Source organism: Megascapheus bottae, unplaced genomic scaffold (assembly GCF_031878675.1).
Source record: "Megascapheus bottae isolate mThoBot1 unplaced genomic scaffold, mThoBot2.hap1 HAP1_SCAFFOLD_91, whole genome shotgun sequence".
NCBI lineage: Eukaryota > Metazoa > Chordata > Mammalia > Rodentia > Geomyidae > Megascapheus > Megascapheus bottae.
Window position 1 is genome coordinate 636,099 of NW_028327688.1, and position 6,000 is coordinate 642,098.

The 6,000-nt window shown below is 46.8% G+C and overlaps 2 pseudogenes; both read left to right on the forward strand.

The window, feature by feature from the left end:
* Positions 1-1,867: 1,867 nt before the first annotated feature.
* On the forward strand, positions 1,868-2,775 carry LOC150039517 (RWD domain-containing protein 3-like; annotated as a pseudogene).
* A 1,176-nt stretch (positions 2,776-3,951) lies between these two features.
* Positions 3,952-4,641, forward strand: LOC150039518 (fibroblast growth factor 3 pseudogene; annotated as a pseudogene).
* The last annotated feature ends 1,359 nt before the right edge of the window (positions 4,642-6,000 follow it).

The following is a 6,000-nucleotide window of genomic DNA, read 5'->3' on the forward strand; positions in this document are numbered from 1 at the left end:
TTTTTAAAAACACATATATAGCCAGGTGCTGGTGGCTGCTGCTCCAATCCTAGCTACTCAGGAGGCTGGAGCTTGAACTCAGGGCCTGTGTACTGTCCTTGGGTTTTCTTAAGGCTAGAGGTCTACCACTTGAACCACAACACCACTTAGAGATTTTCTTTTTCTTTCTCTCTCTCTCTCTCTCTCTCTCTCTCTCTCTCTCTCTCTCTCTCTCTCTCTCTCTCTCCTTCCTTCCTTCCTTCTTTCTTTCCTTCTTTTGTGGTGTGTCATTAGACTTGAAGTCTGGGCCTGGGCATTGCCCCTGAGCTCTTTTTCAGCTCAAGGCTATCACCCTACCGCTTGAGCCTCAGCACCATTTCTGATTTTCTAGTTGTTAACTGGAGATAAGAGTCTCACGGACTTTACTGCCCCGGCTGGCTTTTATCTGCAATCCTTAGATCTCAGCCTCCCGAGTGGATGGTATTACAGCTGTGAGCCACTGTGCTGGGCTATTATGACTTTCTGTGTAGGTGGTACAAGGAATCAAAACTGGGACCTTCGTGCGTGCTAGGCAAGTACTCTACTAATAGTCCACATTCCTGGCCACACAAATCATTTTTATAGGGATATCTTGGTTTTTGAATAGAAAGAAAAGATGTTATAGGATTTTCTAATCCAATGTTTCATTTATCATTGTTTGATGGATTTTTCCCAGTAGAATATTTCACTTGTGATGTTTTTCTGAACTTCATTGTGTTGATATAGTATGGCTTATTTTCTGTCTTCTTTCACCCATCATGATGCCATAAGCACTCAATGCATATGATAGTATTAATAACCCTATTAACGGCTAATATTTGTCAAGTGTTTCCTCTCTATGGATCAGGCAGTATTTAACTAGTCACATAATATGCTATAGCTTACAACAGCCAATGAGGTAAATCTATTACAAGTGCCATATATCACACAATAATGGAAAGAAAAGTTTCAAGAACTTACCAAGTACTAGACAGAAGTGAGTAACAAAGCAGGGATTTGCACCCAGGCAACTTAAACCCAGACTCTAAGCCTCATAGTTGCTGTAAATCCTGCTCAGCCCAATTATTCCTAAGCCATGCAGCTTCATATTTGTTCTCATAGAAGGCACTGAGGATTTTGGGGAATAGAATATTGTCCTATTAATCTTTACATATCCATAACTTAGTGAAATGTACAGCTCATATCAAGAATTTAGTACATATTTTTCAAAAGTGAATTAATTTCTGATTTGGGCATAAAATATTGGGAAAACATCACAGAATGCTGTACTGACTCAATAAAATTTAAGTGGCGTCCACAGTATTTTCTACGATTTTTCTCACTCTACTAGTAACTTGCATTCCCCATCAAATAGTGGAATTAGGAAGTCCCATGCTGTGGTTCATGTGATAATCTACTAAGCAGGAGGCTGGGATATGGAGGATGAGAGATTCAAGGTCAGGCAGAAAGTTCTGTGAGTTTGTCTCCAAAGTGGCCAGCCAAAACTGGGATATATGGCTCAAGTATTAGAGTGTCAGCCAAGCAAGCAAGTCAAGAGAGCATGAGGTCCTGAGTTCAAACATTAATGAAATAGCCAGCAAAAATTAGGATATATGGCTCAAGTATTAGAGTGTCAGCCAAGCAAGCAGGTCAAGAGAGCATGAGGTTTGAGTTAAAACATTAATGAAATGGCCAGCAAAAATTAGGATATATGGCTCAAGTATTAGAGTGTCAGCAAAGCAAGCAGGTCAAGAGAGCATGAGGTCCTGAGTTCAAACATTAATGAAATACCCAGCAAAAATTAGGATATATGAGTGGCCGTGAGGCCGCGCTGCTCCCGGCCTGGTGACAGCGGCCGCCGGAAGCGGACATGGCGGCGCTGGTGAGCGACGAGCTGGAGGCTTTGGCGGCGATTTTCTGCGGGCCCCACCAGTGGGAGGTGTTGAGCCTCTCAGGTGAAGACCCCGGGCCATCAGCCTCAGGTGTTCTCCCCGCGGCCCGGCCGGGGGCCCCGCCCCGCGCCCCTCCCCCCTGGCCCTGGCGCTCCGAGACCCAGGCTCCTTCCCTGAGGCCTTGAAACAGAATCCACACCAAGGCTGAAGGACTTGAGATGTGGATATACCCTGAGAGTTGGTATTCCAGTTACCTGCCACCTACCACTTGTGCCTGCCCAGGATCTCAGTTAACTCTGAACTCCTGACCAGGGCCCAGTGGGAGACTGGGAAGGACATGCTACTCGAGCAAGCAGAGACCCTCCTGTCAGAACCTATGGTTCAGGAGCGGGTCCTCTGGTGTCAGCAGAATCTCCGGCATATCCTCAACCAGCCAGAACCCAGAAAGGGCAGCAGCCAGGATGCTTTTGCAGTCAGCCCGACCATGGATGATGGATTGTGGCTGGCTCTTTTGCATCTAGATCCTATGAGAGCAAAGACTAAATACATCAGAACTGTGCAGAAATGGGCTTCTGATTTAAGGCTCACAGGAAGACGGATGTTCATGCGTAAAATAATACTGATTTTACTGCAAGGACACAGAAGCAACATCAAGGAGTACCTGATGCTGCAGAAAACCTCCAAAGTCGATGTGGACTCAAGTGGAAAGAAATGCAAAGAGAAAATGATTAGTGTACTATTGGAAACAAAAGTACAGACAGAACACACAAGGTTTCTGGCATTGGAAGTCAAAGAGTATTCAGTGTGGGATGACTTACAAAAGGAATTTGAAGCTGCAGGACTTCAGAAGGTTTTCCCCGAATTCGTGCTTGGGGTGGTGAAATAAAATGAATGACAGGAGTCTGGATCAAACAGCAGGGTTTTGTTGATGTTGTTGCCCTGGCTTGGTGGAGGGGCTATTGAAAGAATTATAAGGAGGCAATGTTAAGGTTTCTCTCAAGTACAGTCTTTCTCATTCTGGGACAAAAGCTGTGTTTCATAGAATATACGCAGGAAAATGCCTTCCATGTCCTAATTTTTGCCAGGGAAAACTGGGCTTAACAGATGGAACTTTATTTAAAAGATAGAGATGAAAGCAAAAAAGCCTTTGTGAGAAATGTATAGCCTTAACTGTAATTCCCAGGATAACAGAAGTGACTCCATTTTGTGTAGCAGCTGCAGTTTAGTCATAAAAAGAAATTGAAAAATAACCAGCAAGATGTTCACGGTCAGAGTGACCGAGAACTGAAATTGTATAGACAGGATAAGGAGTAAGATAAGGAGTATGTGAATAACATGTTATGACCAGAAGAAGGACACGTAAGCCCTTCTCTAGCCAAAAAGGAAAATTCCACTACTGCCCAGAATAAACCCCCAGCCTTATTTGAATTAACCAATCCCTACACTGTAACCATGCTTCTGCTTCTGTAACCATGCTTCAGCTACCCATAAATACTCCCCTCTCCCCAGCCTCGGCGCGCAAGTCTTCTAGGAGACTTTGTTGCCCTGAGCGCCCGTGTACCAAAATAAACCTCTTGCTGTTTGCATCCGACTGCGTGGCCTCGTTGTTCCTTGGGAAGGGTCTCCTTCTGGAAGACGTCCCGCTGAGTCGGGGGTCTTACACTTTGTTTTTTTCATATATTTTTATTCTAATTAGTAGAAGGGTTACATTATATTCGCCAGATAGAAGGTGCATTAATTCACATACATTGATACCCTTTCTTATGTCTTGGTCCCCATTTCCCTCCTCCCCCACCACCACCCCTCATCTTGTTTTTCCCACTTCCCTATCCAGTTTCAAATAACCAAATACAAATGTATCCAATATAGCTGCTTTTGCGCAGCAGCGGAAATTTCACCGCTCCAGGGCTCCTGGGGAAGAAATTAAAGTCAGTGTCTCCCTCTCCCCCCCTCTCTCTCCTGCTCTCTCTCCCCCTCCCCTCCCCTCTGCCCATCCCCTCCCTGCGCCTTCCATGGGCACCGCGCAGGCCAGCAGCCGCCGCGTGGCAGGCGCGATGCCAGGATGGGCCTGATCTGGCTCCTGCTGCTCAGCCTGCTGGGGCCTGGCTGGCCCTCGGCGGCCCCGGGGGCGAGGCTGTGGTGCAATGCGGGCGGGCGCAGCGGCGGCGTGTACCAGCGCCTAGGCGGGGCGCCCGGCGCCACCAGCTCTACTGCACCACCCGGTACCACCTGCAGCTGCACCCGAGCGGCCGCGTGGACGGCAGCCTGGAGCACAGCGCCTACAGCTTCCTGGAGATCACGGCGGTGGAGGTGGGGTCGTGGCCATCAAGGGGCTCTTCTCTGGACGGTACCTGGCCATGAAGGAGAGAGGGCGGCTCCACGCTTCGGAGCACTACAGTGCCGAATGTGAGTTCGTGGAACGAATCCACGAGCTGGGCTACAACACCTACGCCTCCCGCCTGTACCGCTCGGTACCTGGGGGGCCCGGGGCCGGCGCCACCCCAGTGCCCACAGGCTGTGGTACGTGGCCGTGAATGGCAAGGGCCGGCCACGCCGGGGCTTCCGGGCCCGCCGGACGCAGAAGTCCTCCCTCTTCCTGGCCCGTGTGTTGGACCCCAAGGACCACGAGAGGATGCGGCTACTCCACGGCAGCCACGGCGGCAGAGGCAGAGCCGGGGGTCACCGGGCCCACGCCAGGCGGCGCACCCCAGCCCGAGCCACCGCGGGCACCACACCTCGCACGTGGCCCTGACTGACTCTCCCGGCCACAGGCTTCCTCCTGCCCTCTGCAACCAGGCTGGATGGGACTCGAGGGGCCTCAGTTTCCCCACGTCCAGCGGTCGGTGTCGGCTGGCTGGAGGCTTTGTGTAACTGGGACATTAAAGTATTTTATTATAAAAAAGAAAAACAAATACATAAACTAAAACAACTATAAAGATCACCAGAGAAATATATCTCCTCCAAAATCAACTGTTTCCATAAGAGATTTTAAAGACAGTGAAATGGGTGATATTTGAAAGAACTTGCTCAGAAATCTAAACAAATGCTACGAAGACAACAGCTGAACAAAATGAAGTAAGGAAGCCAACATAGGATAAAAAAATAAAAATTCAAGGAGGAAACAGATATTTTGAAGAGTCAACATTTTAGAAAGGAAAATTTCAATAATCCAATTAATTCAATTAAACATATTGTGAACAGAATTAAAAGAAAGTGAGGATGGAGTATTAGAGATCAAAGATAAAGTAATGCAATTAGATCAATCAGACAAACAACAAAAATAAGAAAATATAAACGTAACATGTAAAACTTGCCAGGTATGGTGGCTCACGTTTATAATCCTAGCTACTCAAGAGTTTGACGTTTGAGGATCATGGTTCAAAGACAGCAGGTAGGAAACTCCATGAATCTCTTATCACTAGTTAACCATCAAAAAGTAGACATGGAGGTGTGACACAAATGGTAGAGCAAAACAGCTCAAGGACAGCACCCAGGCCCTGAGTTCAAGCCCTAACACTGGTGCAAACAAACAAACAAACAGACAGACAAATAAACAACAAAAGGAAACCCATGAATCATGGGTCTGGAAAAAAAGTACAAACTAAAAACACAGGAAACGAACTCCATAAAAAAGACAGTAGTGAACGCTTTAAGTCTGGATGACCTGAGTCATCCAGGTCCACTCGGAGGCCTTCAGGATACCAACAGGCAAGATCAGCAAAAGGACTAGACTATATTTGAAGCACTGGCTATGCAAAAAAGAGAATATGAAAACTGTAAGAGAAAAATGGAGAGAAGCAAGGGAAGGCCACTTCATATTCATAAAAAGAAAGATCTCTTAATAAGAGATAACAATTTTAACATATATGCCTCTCATGTTGATGCATCCAAACTTATGAAGCAAACAGTACTGCATTCGCCAGTGCAGATGGAGTCCAACATAATGTGAGTGGGGTGCTGTGAGACCTCAAACTCCAATAGGCAGGATATCCAGACCATTATTGGACCTCAAAACCATGAACCAAGAAACATCAGAATGGAATGGCACTGTCGACCAAATGGACTTAAGAAACCATTGCACACTACTTTATCATCCGCATGATACAGTCAT